The following is a 14027-nucleotide window of genomic DNA, read 5'->3' as shown; positions in this document are numbered from 1 at the left end:
TATTTGATATGATTTCCTATGAACGTCAGCCACAAGTCGGCATTCAGAGGAGTATCATAATGACAGACAGAGGGGTTATGACAAACATTGGCACCCTGTGTTCACGTCACAGGCACCCCGATGGGATCGTGAAATGACATGCGCCCCTCTCGGTATGTGTTAAATCCCTCTCTCAGATATTAACAGCAGACTTTAAGAGATTAACCGCCTGGTTAACTGCTGCGCCTGCAGCTGTTAAAGGCACATGATGGCTGAATAAATCAGCTGTCATGTGTAGGGAAAAAGTGGGCTTAGCATGTGAGCCCACATTAAAGTCGAGGACATGACATACGATGCAAATATATGTGATTTGTTGTGAAGGGAAAAATTAAATAGATTGACTCACAGAAAACAATCTATCATTCAGGTCATATCTTTTTTTTTAAAGTAACCAGATATGGGTCTTGAAAGATGGCGAAACAAACTAAAGTCAAAAGATCTGAATTTTTTTAAGCTCACTAACAGAATAAAAAATAGATATAAGTTTGGTATCTCCGTAGTCATACTAATCTGAATAGTCATGTTGCAAGGTTTAAAGTGAAACAAAAAATAATTGTAGAAATATGGTTTTCTGTTGCCATTTCACCTCCCTTATTTTTTCCTGTTTTTCTTTAAATTATAAGTGAATAGTATCATTCAAAACTACAATATGTCCCACAAAAAACAAGAAGAGAAGAAAATGTAGGGAAGGTGTTAAATTTGTTAATATCCCAAATGGTAACATTATGGTCCATAAAAGTGCATGACCTTTCAGATGCATGCAGTTAGAATAGTCATCCAACTTTGGAGTCCTCCAAACCATGGCTATAATGAATCCAGGCCTGGCTCCATTATCATAAATTACCCATGTTTATTCAAAAACTCTGCAGTGTTTTATAGGAAAATACACTTTCAACAATACCACAAAAATGGAGTGAGCAAGATGAGAAATCACCATGTCGGACCCCTGCAGGATTTTCCCCATTCAGATCTGCTTAATTCACAGGTCTCTTCTATTTGGGAGACTGTGAATCATATAGAGCTGGGCAGGGAGAAGACAATGGGGGCTCACCTTGGTGACTAGTCATTGTGTTAACTCATGTGGGACCTTCCCAACCGGGTGATTTTCATTTTTGTTCTTTTGTTTTTTCCTTACTTTTTTCCAAGACCAATAACTTTTTTTATATACCGTGGTGTGAAAAAGTGTTTGCCTGCTTACTGATTTCCTATTGTTTTCATGTTTGTCACACTTAAATGTTTCAGCTCACCAAACAAACTTAAATATTAGACAACAAACTACAAATAAACTCAAATTGTGATTTTTAAATGAAAATCTTTATTATAAAGGGAAAAAGAAATCCAAACCTAGAGCCCTGTGTGAAAAAATGTAATTACACCCCTTAAAACATAAATTATTTGTGGTTTATCACATCTTTGGGAAGCTCAGTTCAAATTCCCTAGTCACACACAGGTTTGATTACTACCACACCTGTTCTCAATCAAGATGGACAACTTGCTGTGATACAAAGAAATTATTAAACAAATTAGAAACAAGTAGTTGAGATCTATCAGTCTGGAAAAGGTTTTAGGCCACTTCTAAAACTTTGGGACATCAGTGAACCACATTGAGAGCCATTATCCACAAATTGTGAAAACAAGGTAAACTTTCGGAGGAGTGGCCGGCTGACCAAAATTACACCAAGAGCGCAGCAACAACTCAGTCAATAGGTCACAAAAGACCACACAAAAACATCCAAGAAATGCAGACTTCACTTGCCCCAGTTAAGGTCAGTGTTCATGACTCCACAATAAAAAAAGACTGGCCAAAAATTACCTACATGTCAGAGTAACAAGGTGAAAATCAGTGCTGAGGAATAAGAACATAATGGCTCATCTTAATTTTGCCAGAAAAAAACTTGATGATCCCCAAGACTTTTGGGAGAATACTCTGTGGAGTGACGAGACAAAATTTGAACTAATTGGAATGTGTATGTGCCATTATACCTGGAATAGGAGTAACACAACATTTCAGAAAAGGAACATCATGCCAACAGTAAATTATGGGGGTGGTAGTGTGATGGTCTGGGGCTGTTTTGCTGCTTCAGGACTTGGAAGACTGCTGTGATGAATGGAACCATGAATTCTGCTATCTACCAAAAAATCTGAAGGAGAATGTCTGGCCATCTGTTCATGACCTCAAGCTGAAGCGCCTTTGAGTTATGTAGCAGGACAATGATCCAAAACACACCAACAAGTCCACCTCTGAATGGCTTAAGCAAAACAAAACTAAGAATTTGGCGCGGCCTAATCATAGTCTTGACCTTAATCTGATTGAGATGCTGTGGCTTGACCTTAAAAAGGTGGTTCATGCTTGGAAACCGTCCAATGTGGCTGAATTGCTATTCTACAAAGGTTAGCCCATTCACCTTTGTAGAATAGCAATTCAGCCACATTGGACGGTTTCCAAGCATGAACCACCTCCATAGTATTGTAAAGTACTCAATGCCAGTTATCACAAACACTTGATTGCAGTGGTTGCTGCTAAGCTTGACCCAACCAGTTATTAAGTTTAGGGGGCGATCATTTTTTCACACAGGACCCTGAAAGTTTAGGTATATTTTCCCTTAACAACAAAGACCTTAATTTAAAAACTGCATTTTGTGTTTACTTGTGTTATCTTGGCTAATGTTTAAATTTGTTTGGTGATCTGAAACATTCAATTGTGACAAACATGCAAAAGAATAGGTAATCAGGAAGGGGGCAAACACTTTTTCACACTACTGTAATTGTTGACATAGATGTAAGAAGGCTTATTTTTTGCGGGTCAAGTTGTAGTTTTGAATGCGACCATTCATTTTACCATTCAATGTACTGGAAAATGGAAAATAAATTCTCGGTACAGTGAAATTTAAAAAAAAATGGTGCAATTACACATTTTGGGGGTTTTGATTCTGTGGTATTCATTATATAGTAAAAATGACTTGTAAACATTATTCTATAGGTCAGAATATTTATAGCAATAATAATAATGATAATATTTTTATTTCTAAAGTGCCAACATATTCCTCTGTACTTTATATGACAGAGTGGGACTTGTACAGACAATAAACACATAACATAGAGACACCTAATTTAACAGATACCAAGAGGAGTGAGGGCCCTGCTCGCAAGCTTATAATCCATGAGCAAACTTGTATCATTTTTTTGAGTGATGAAAAAAAAAATGGAAACTCATAAATGAATGACCCATGATTTCATTTTTGGGCTGATGGAGCTATGTGAGGGCTTGCTCTTTAGATGGCAAACTTATGATTTTTTTATTCAATTTTTAAGCACATTTTTATTGTTTTTTTTTATATTTTTAAAAGTATTTTTCTCTTACTTTTTATTTTATTAGTTCCTTTAGGCGACTTGAACTTGCAATGGATATACAGTAAAAAGTCTGAATACCCATGTTATATTGCCAGGTTTTTGTGATGTAAAAAAACATACCAAGAAAAATCATTTCAAAATTTTTTCCACTTTTAATGTCAAGTATAATCTGTACAATTCAAATGAAAAACAAATCCTTAAAGCCGATTTTGCAAGTTATCCCACCTACAAAAAATAGAGGTTTATAATCTTTATCGTAGGTAGTGGTACACTTCAACTGTGAGAGACAAAATCTAAAAAAAATTCAGAAAGTCACATTGTATGATTTTTACATAATTAGTTTGCATTTTATTGCATTAAATACATATTTGACACAATAGAAAAGCAGAACTTAGTATTTGGTACAGAAACCTTTGTTTGCACTAACAGAGGTCAGACATTTCCTGCAGTTCTTGATCAAGTTTTCACACATTGCAGCAGGGATTTTGGCCTACTCCTCCATACAGATCTTCTCTAGATCTTTCAGGTTTCGGGGCTGTCACTGGGCAACAATGAGTTTCAGCTCCCTCCTAAGATTTTGTATTGGCTCCAGGTCTGGAGACAGGCTAGGACACTCCAGGACCTTGAAATGCTTCTTACAGAGCCACTCCTCAATTACCCTGGCTGTGTGTTTTTCTGGTCATTGTCATGCTGGAAGACCCACCCACAACCCATCTTCAATGCTCTTACTGAGAGAAGGAGGTTTCTGGCCAAAAATCTCATGACACCTGACCCTATCCATCCTCCCTTCAATACTGTGCAGTCGTCCTGTCCCATTTGCAGAAAAGTACCCCCAAAGTACGATGTCTCACTCACCATTATTCACGGTTGGAATGGTGTTCTTGCAGTTGTACTCATCCTTCTTCTTCTTCCTCACAGAGTGGTGCTGATACCAAAAAGTTGTGTTTTAGTCTCATCTGAACACATGACCTTCTCCCATGCATCCCGTGGATCATCCAGATGGTCATTGGTGAACTTCAAATGGACCTGGTTATGTGCCGACGTGAACAGGGGGGCCTTCCATGCCATGCAGGATTTTAATTCATGAAGGCGTAATGTATTACTAACTGAAATATTCAAAACCGTGGTCCCAGCCGTCTTCAAATCATTGACCATGTCCTCCAATGTAGTTATGGGCTGATTCCTGACCTTTCTTAGAATCATCCTTACCACACAAGGCAAGATCTTGCATGGAGCTCTAGATCAAGAAAGACTGACAGTCATCTTGTGTTTCTTCCATTTTCTAATAATTGTGCCAACAGTTGTCTTCTCACTAAGCTGCTTGCTTCTTGTTCTGTAGCTCATCCCAGCCTTGTGCAGGTCAACAATTTTGTCCCTGGTGTCCTTAGATAAATCTTTGGTTATGGCCATGGTGGAGAAATAGATTGGGATTCTTTCAGTGTGTGGACAGGTGTCTTTTATACATGTGAGGAGCTCAAAGAGGTGTAATTCATACAGGTAATGAGTGAAGAAAAGGATCGCTTCTAAAAGAAAATCTAACAAGTCTGTGAGAGCCAGAATTCTAGCTGTTTGGTCGGTAATCAAATACTTATTTCATGCAATAAATGCAATTTAATTATTTAAAAATCAAACAATGTTATCTTCTGTTTTTATGTTTTTTTAAAATTCGGTGTCTCACAGTTGAAGTGTACCTACGATGAATATTACAGACCTCTACATTATTTGTAGGTGGGAAAACTTACTAAAAATGCAGTGTATTAAATACGGTATTTTTCGCTTTATAAGACACACCTGATTATAAGACGCACCCTCTAATTTGGTGAAGAAAAAGAAAAAAATTTTTTTTATGTTAAATGGCTGTCTGTCTTATAATGCCAGTGTCTGTCTTACAAATCATATATACATCCCTTATCCTGGTATCTATATCACCCTCATCCTGGCACATGGCCCCCCCTGTGCTGGCACATTGCCCCCCTGTGCTGCTGGCACACTGCCCCATCTCATCCTGGATATGCCCCCCTGTCACTATAAGCCCCCTGCTGGCATGCACATGGCCCCCTCTCTATATGCCACCCTGCTGGCACGCACATGGCCCCCCTCTCTCTATATAGCACGCACATGCCCCCCCAGTCACTACATGCCTCCCAGTCACTACATGCCTCCCTGCAGGCACGCACATCATGGCCCCCCCAGTCACTACATGCTCCCCTGCAGGCACACACATGGCCCCCCAGTCACTACATGCCCCCCTGCAGGCACACCACATGCCCCCCTTTCACTACATGCCCCCCTGCAGGCACACACATAGCCCCCCCGGTCACTTCATGCCCCCCTGCTGGCAGGCACATGATAAAATAACAAACACTTATCTCACCTTCTGATGATGGCTCTGTGCTCCCAGCTCCTCGGTTGCACTTCCTGTTTCCCAGGCATCAGATCATGTGACCTGGGCACACAGTGATGACATCACTGTGTCGATCACATGATCGGATGTTGGCACAGACACAGGAAGAGCCACGGGAGAACTGGGAGCAGGGAGTGTAAAAAAATGTGAAAAAAAAAATATTTTTATTATTATTATTTTAGTATTCTTCAAATAAATGAATGTGGTGTAAACTGTAGATGTATTAAGCAAATAGAAGAAATGCAGTTCTATAAAATGAAATATCATCTGCTGCATAATCTAACGAGATGCACTGTACAGAAGCACAAATCTTGGTTTCCCTTACATGTATCTCAGCTCCATGACCCCATTATCCCATCTGGATTCACATTCCACAGATTTGCTCATGAAATTATAAATGAAGTGCCTACAAACCAAGAGGTATAAAGAACAATCAGACTTCTACTATATTGTTCTCCTGAATTTTGGAAGATAAAACCTTTGTTTCGTATACTCAGTTCTAGGACCCCTATTCTTCTCCATCTACACCTTCAGCCTGGGACAGCTCATCGAATCCCACGGTTTGCAGTATCATCTCTACGCCGATGACACGCAGCTCTATTATCTGGACCTGACATCACTTCCTTACTGACCAAAATCCCACAATGTCAGCTATTTCATCTTTCTTTTCTGCTCGCTTTCTAAAACTGAACATGGATAAAACAGAATTCATCATCTTTCCCCCATCTCACTCTACCCCTCTACCAGACCTATCCATCAATGTCAATGGCTGCTCACTTTCCCCAGTACCGCATGCTCGGTGCCTCAGGGTGATCCTCGACTCTGCCCTCTTTCAGGCCACATAGCTAAGCCCTTACCTCCTCCTGCCGACTCCAACTCTAAAACATTTCCCAGATCCATACATTCCTTGACCAAGAAACTGCAAAAATGCTTGTGCATGCCCTCATCATCTCCCGCCTTGACTATTGCAACCTCCTACTTTCTGGACTCCCCTCTAGCACTCTTACACCACTCCAATCTATCCTAAACTCTGCAGCCCGACTGTTGTGAATTCTGTGGCTGAGTTCACTTCTGTGGTCACAAGTGGTATTGCAGTCTCTGGGCTTCCTCCCTCAGGTGTTTTGGTGAGCTCGTTGGCTGCCTTGCTATTTAGCTCCACCTGAGTCTGTCTTCCTTGCTCCTTGTCAATGTTCCAGTGTTGGATCTGAGCTACTGCATCTTTCCTGTGGCCTGCTGCTCTGCTAGATAAGTGCTTCTAGTTTGTTTTCTGTTTTTTCTGTCCAGCTTGCTATTAACTTTTGCTGGAAGCTCTGAGAAGCAAAGGGGTGCACCGCCGTGCTGTTAGTTCGGCACGGTGGGTCTTTTTGCCCCTTTGCGTGGTTTTCGTTTTAGGGTTTTTTGTAGACTGCATAGTTCTCTTTGCTATCCTCGCTCTGTCTAGAATATCGGGCCTCACTTTGCTGAATCTATTTCATTCCTACGTTTGTCTTTTCATCTTGCTAACAGTCATTATATGTGGGGGGCTGCCTATTCCTTTGGGGTATTTCTCTGAGGTAAGTCAGGCTTGTATTTCTATCTTCAGGCTAGTCAGCTCCTCAGGCAGTGCCGAGTTGCATAGGTAGTGATAGGCGCAATCCACTGCTGCTTATAGTTGTGTGAGGATAGATCAGGTACTGCAGTCTACAGAGATTCCACGTCTCAGAGCTCGTCCTATTGTTTTTGGTTATTGCCAGATCTCTGTATGTGCGCTGATTACTGCACGCTGTGTTGCCTGATTGCCAGCCATAACAGTACAAGGAGCCAAACCAATGATTCCCAATAGAGGGAAAAAAGAAATCCTGACATCATTTTTTTTTCTTAGCTCTGTCTTCAGTCTTTTTTTTCCCCTAGACATTAGAGTGCTTCAGGACACAGCTGTGGACATGGATATTCAGGCTCTGTGCTCCTCAATGGATAATCTCGTTGTAAATGTACAAAAGATTCAAGATACTATTGATCAGAAATCGATGCTAGAACCAAGAATTCCGATTCCTGATTTGTTTTTTGGTGACAGAACTAAGTTCCTGAGCTTCAGAAATAATTGTAAGCTATTTTTGCCCTTGAAACCTCATTCTTCTGGTAATCCTATTCAACAGGTTTTGATTATTATTTCTTTTTTGCGCGGCGACCCACAGGACTGGGCGTTTTCTCTTGCACCAGGAGATTCTGCATTGAGTAATGTTGATGCATTTTTCCAGGCGCTGGGATTGCTTTACGATGAGCCTAATTCAGTGGATCAGGCTGAGAAAAATCTGCTGGCTTTATGCCAGGGTCAGGATGATGTAGAAGTATATTGTCAGAAATTTAGGAAGTGGTCAGTACTCACTCTGTGGAATGAATCTGCACTAGCGGCTTTGTTCAGAAAGGGTCTCTCTGAAGCTCTTAAGGATGTAATGGTGGGATTTCCTATGCCTGCTGGTTTGAATGAGTCTATGTCCTTGGCCATTCAGATCGGTCGTCGCTTGCGCGAGCGTAAATCTGTGCACCATCTGGCGGTATTGTCTGAGAGTAAACCTGAGCCTATGCAGTGCGACAGGACTATGACTAAAGTAGAACGGCAAGAACACAGACGTCTGAACAGACTGTGTTTCTATTGTGGTGATTCTACTCATGCTATTTCTAATTGTCCTAAACGCACTAGGCGGTTCGATAGCTCTGCCGTTATTGGTACTGTACAGTCCAAATTCCTTTTGTCCATTACCTTAATGTGCTCTTTGTCATCGTATTCTGTCATGGCGTTTGTGGATTCAGGCGCTGCCCTGAATCTGATGGATTTGGATTATGCTAAACGTTGTGGATTTTTCTTGGAGCCTTTGCGGTGTCCTATTCCGTTGAGAGGAATTGATGCTACACCTTTGGCCAAGAATAAGCCTCAGTACTGGGCCCAGCTGACCATGTGCATTGCTCCTGCACATCAGGAAGTTATTCGCTTTCTGGTACTGCATAATTTGCATGATGTGGTCGTGTTGGGGTTGCCATGGCTACAAACCCATAATCCAGTATTGGATTGGAACTCTATGTCGGTAACCAGCTGGGGTTGTCAGGGAGTACATGGTGATGTTCCATTTTTGTCTATTTCGTCATCCATTCCTTCTGACATCCCAGAGTTCTTGTCGGACTTTCAGGATGTATTTGAAGAGTCCAAGTCTGATGCCCTACCTCCGCATAGGAATTGTGATTGTGCTATCGATTTGATTCCTGGTAGTAAATTCCCTAAGGGTCGTTTATTTAATTTGTCCGTACCTGAACACACCGCTATGCGCAGTTATGTGAAGGAGTCCCTGGAGAAGGGACATATTCGCCCATCGTCGTCACCATTGGGAGCAGGGTTCTTTTTTGTAGCCAAGAAGGATGGTTCGCTAAGACCGTGTATTGATTACCGCCTTCTTAATAAGATCACTGTTAAGTTTCAGTATCCCTTGCCATTGATTTCTGACTTGTTTGCTCGGATTAAGGGGGCTAGTTGGTTTACTAAGATTGATCTTCGTGGTGCGTATAATCTGGTGAGAATCAGGCAGGGAGATGAATGGAAAACGGCATTTAATACGCCCGAGGGTCATTTTGAGTATCTGGTGATGCCGTTCGGACTTGCCAATGCTCCATCTGTTTTTCAGTCTTTTATGCATGACATTTTCCGTGAGTATCTGGATAATTTCTTGATTGTTTACTTGGATGACATTTTGATCTTCTCAGATGATTGGGAGTCTCATGTGAAGCAAGTCAGAATGGTTTTCCAGGTACTGCGTGCTAATTCCTTGTTCGTGAAGGGATCAAAGTGTCTCTTCGGTGTGCAGAAAGTTTCATTTTTGGGGTTCATCTTTTCCCCTTCTACTATCGAGATGGATCCGGTTAAGGTTCAGGCCATCCAGGATTGGACTCAGCCGACATCTCTAAAAAGTCTGCAGAAATTCCTGGGCTTTGCTAATTTTTATCGTCGCTTCATCTGTAATTTTTCTAGCATTGCCAGACCATTGACCGATTTGACCAAGAAGGGTGCTGATTTGGTTAATTGGTCTTCTGCTGCCGTGGAAGCTTTTCAGGAGTTGAAGCGTCGTTTTTGCTGTGCCCCTGTGTTGTGTCAACCTGATGTTTCTCTTCCGTTCCAGGTCGAGGTTGATGCTTCTGAGATTGGTGCAGGGGCGGTTTTGTCACAGAGAGGTTCTGGTTGCTCAGTGTTCAAACCATGTGCTTTCTTTTCCAGGAAATTTTCTGCTGCTGAGCGTAATTATGATGTGGGCAACCGAGAGTTGCTGGCCATGAAGTGAGCATTCGAGGAGTGGCGTCATTGGCTTGAGGGTGCTAAGCATCGTGTGGTGGTTTTGACTGATCATAAGAACCTTACTTATCTTGAGTCTGCCAAGCGCTTGAATCCTAGACAGGCCCGTTGGTCGTTATTTTTTGCTCGTTTTGATTTTGTGATTTCATACCTTCCGGGCTCTAAAAATGTGAAGGCGGATGCTCTGTCTAGGAGTTTTGTGCCCGACTCTCCGGGGTTATCTGAGCCGGCGAGTATCCTCAAGGAAGGAGTCATTGTGTCTGCCATCTCCCCTGATTTGCGGAGAGTGTTGCAGAAATTTCAGGCTAATAAACCTGATCGTTGTCCGGCCGAGAAACTGTTGGTCCCTGATAGGTGGACTAGTAAAGTTATCTCTGAACTTCATTGTTCGGTGCTGGCCGGTCATCCAGGAATCTTTGGTACCAGGGAGTTGGTTGCTAGATCCTTCTGGTGGCCATCTCTGTCGCGGGATGTGCGTGCTTTTGTGCAGTCCTGTGGAATTTGTGCTAGGGCTAAGCCCTGCTGTTCACGTGCCAGTGGGTTGCTTTTGCCCTTGCCGGTCCCGAAGAGGCCTTGGACACATATTTCGATGGATTTCATTTCTGACCTTCCCGTTTCTCAAAAAATGTCGGTCATTTGGGTGGTCTGTGATCGCTTTTCTAAAATGGTCCATCTGGTGCCCTTGGTTAAATTGCCTTCCTCCTCTGTTTTGGTGCCTTTGTTCTTCCAGCATGTGGTTCGTTTACATGGCATTCCTGAGAATATTGTTTCTGACAGAGGTTCCCAGTTTGTCTCGAGGTTCTGGCGAGCCTTTTGTGGTAGGATGGGCATTGACCTATCTTTCTCCTCGGCCTTCCATCCTCAGACTAATGGCCAGACCGAACGAACCAATCAGACCTTGGAAACATATCTGAGATGTTTTGTTTCCGCTGACCAGGATGATTGGGTGTCATTTTTGCCGTTGGCTGAGTTCGCCCTTAATAATCGGGCCAGCTCGGCTACCTTGGTCTCTCCATTTTTCTGCAATTCTGGGTTCCATCCTCGTTTCTCTTCAGGACAGGTTGAGTCTTCGGACTGTCCTGGTGTGGATTCTGTGGTGGACAGGTTGCAGCAGATCTGGACTCAGGTAGTGGACAATTTGACCTTGTCCCAGGAGAAGGCTCAGCTTTTCGCTAATCGCAGACGCCGTGTGGGACCCCGACTTCGTGTTGGGGATCTGGTTTGGTTATCTTCTCGTCATATTCCTATGAAGGTTTCCTCTCCTAAATTTAAACCTCGTTTTATTGGTCCGTATAGGATTTCTGAGATTCTCAATCCGGTGTCTTTTCGTCTGATCCTCCCAGACTCCTTTTCCATACATAATGTATTCCATAGGTCGTTGTTGAGGAGATACGTGGCACCTATGGTTCCATCTGTGGAGCCTCCTGCCCCTGTTTTGGTGGAGGGGGAATTGGAGTATATTGTGGAGAAGATTTTGGATTCTCGTGTCTCTAGACGGAAACTCCAGTATCTGGTCAAATGGAAGGGTTATGCTCAGGAAGATAATTCCTGGGTTTTTGCCTCTGATGTCCATGCCCCAGATCTTGTTCGTGCCTTTCATGTGGCTCATCCTGGTCGGCCTGGGGGTTCTGGTGAGGGTTCGGTGACCCCTCCTCAAGGGGGGGGTACTGTTGTGAATTCTGTGGCTGAGTTCACTTCTGTGGTCACAAGTGGTATTGCAGTCTCTGGGCTTCCTCCCTCAGGTGTTTTGGTGAGCTCGTTGGCTGCCTTGCTATTTAGCTCCACCTGAGTCTGTCTTCCTTGCTCCTTGTCAATGTTCCAGTGTTGGATCTGAGCTACTGCATCTTTCCTTGGGCCTGCTGCTCTGCTAGATAAGTGCTTCTAGTTTGTTTTCTGTTTTTTCTGTCCAGCTTGCTATTAACTTTTGCTGGAAGCTCTGAGAAGCAAAGGGGTGCACCGCCGTGCTGTTAGTTCGGCACGGTGGGTCTTTTTGCCCCTTTGCGTGGTTTTCGTTTTAGGGTTTTTTGTAGACTGCATAGTTCTCTTTGCTATCCTCGCTCTGTCTAGAATATCGGGCCTCACTTTGCTGAATCTATTTCATTCCTACGTTTGTCTTTTCATCTTGCTAACAGTCATTATATGTGGGGGGCTGCCTATTCCTTTGGGGTATTTCTCTGAGGTAAGTCAGGCTTGTATTTCTATCTTCAGGCTAGTCAGCTCCTCAGGCAGTGCCGAGTTGCATAGGTAGTGATAGGCGCAATCCACTGCTGCTTATAGTTGTGTGAGGATAGATCAGGTACTGCAGTCTACAGAGATTCCACGTCTCAGAGCTCGTCCTATTGTTTTTGGTTATTGCCAGATCTCTGTATGTGCGCTGATTACTGCACGCTGTGTTGCCTGATTGCCAGCCATAACACCCGACTAATCCACCTATCTCCCCGTTATTCCCCAGCCTCTGCTCCCTGCCAAGCATGACACTGGCTTCCTATTGTCAAGAGGCTCCAGTTCAAAACCCAAACTATGACATACAAAGCCATCCACAACCTGTCTCCTTCATACATCTGTGCAATGGTCTCCCGGTACTTACATGCAACCTTTGATCCTCTCAAGATCTCCTTCTCTACTTCCCTCTTATCTCTTCTTCCTACAACCACATTCAAGACTTCTCCCATGCTTCCCCCATACTCTGGAGCGCTCTACCCCAACACATCAGACTTTCACTTATCTCGGAAACCTTCAAAAGAAACCTGAAGACCCACCTCTTCCAACAAGCCTACAACCTGCAATGATCCTCAGTCTACTGAACCACTGCACGACCAGCTCTACCCTCTCCTAGTGTATTCTCACCCATCCCCTGTAGACTGGGAGCCATCGTGGACAGGGTCCTCTCTCCTTTCTGTACTTGTGTGTGCCTTGTATTGCTGATGATTATTGTACTTGTCTATGTATGCCCCTTTTTCACATGTAAAGCACCATGGAATAAATGGCGCTATAAAAATCAATAATAATAATGCTAAATACAGATGTAGCAAGTGAAATATGCTCCACTGTCCGTGTCCGCTAGTCTGTGTAAATATCTCACCCCTTATTTTTTTATAGTGCTCTTCAAACAGACTAAATGAGGAACCACCTTCGCAAATTACCTAGGCCCATAAAGTCAAGGTCAAAGCTTGTTTGAATTGTCAAGGAAAAAGGGAATCTGTCACCACAATTTTGCTTCCAGCGATGTAAAGTATCACTTATTTTACTAGGTGCTGCAGTTTTGATGAAAAACTGTTTTATCTGCTGTAGGTCTACCAGTTCTCTGAATGACAGCTTTCTGGTATACTGTGCATAGGCAATAAGCTTCCGGAGGTTCCCCACCCCTGCTCTATGGGGTTAAGGTCAAACAAGTTTGCTGCCCAATAAAGCACAGTGATACTGTTGTTTTTAAACCAGGAATTGGTACTTTTGGCAGTGTTGACAGGTGCCAAGTTCTAATGGAGAATGGAATTTTCATCTACAAAAAGCTTGTCGGTAGAGGGAAGCATGAAGTGCTCTAAAATTTCCTGGTAGACGGCTGCGCTGACTTTGGTCTTGATAAAAAACAGTGGATCTAGACCAGCAGATGACATAGCTCCCCAAATCATCACTGATTGTGGAAACAGTTGAGGGGAGATTCTGCTCTTCTACCACTTGGGGATCTGTATATGGAGTCCGCAAACTAGACTAGGAAAATCTGCGCTCCATGAGGCAAATCACACTCTGTCCCTTCCGAATCACGCCGTATGGCTAAGCAGTACTGTACAGCCATATATGGGGTATTTCTAAATTCAGCAGAAATTGTGGGATAACTTTGGTGCCATTTTTACTCATTTCCCGATGTGAAAATGTAAAATCTTGTGCTAAAAAAACATTTTTGTATTAAAAATGTAATTT

At 42.8% G+C, this 14027-nt stretch overlaps 1 protein-coding gene across 3 annotated transcripts in view; it reads right to left on the bottom strand.

The window, feature by feature from the left end:
- The window catches only part of TBL1X (transducin beta like 1 X-linked), a 561477-nt gene that overhangs the window by 413743 nt on the left and 133707 nt on the right, over nucleotides 1-14027 (bottom strand). The window lies entirely within an intron of this gene.

The sequence above is a fragment of the Ranitomeya imitator genome, chromosome 3, assembly GCF_032444005.1.
Source record: "Ranitomeya imitator isolate aRanImi1 chromosome 3, aRanImi1.pri, whole genome shotgun sequence".
Classification (NCBI taxonomy): domain Eukaryota; kingdom Metazoa; phylum Chordata; class Amphibia; order Anura; family Dendrobatidae; genus Ranitomeya; species Ranitomeya imitator.
This window is presented reverse-complemented; position numbering and strand designations above follow the sequence as displayed.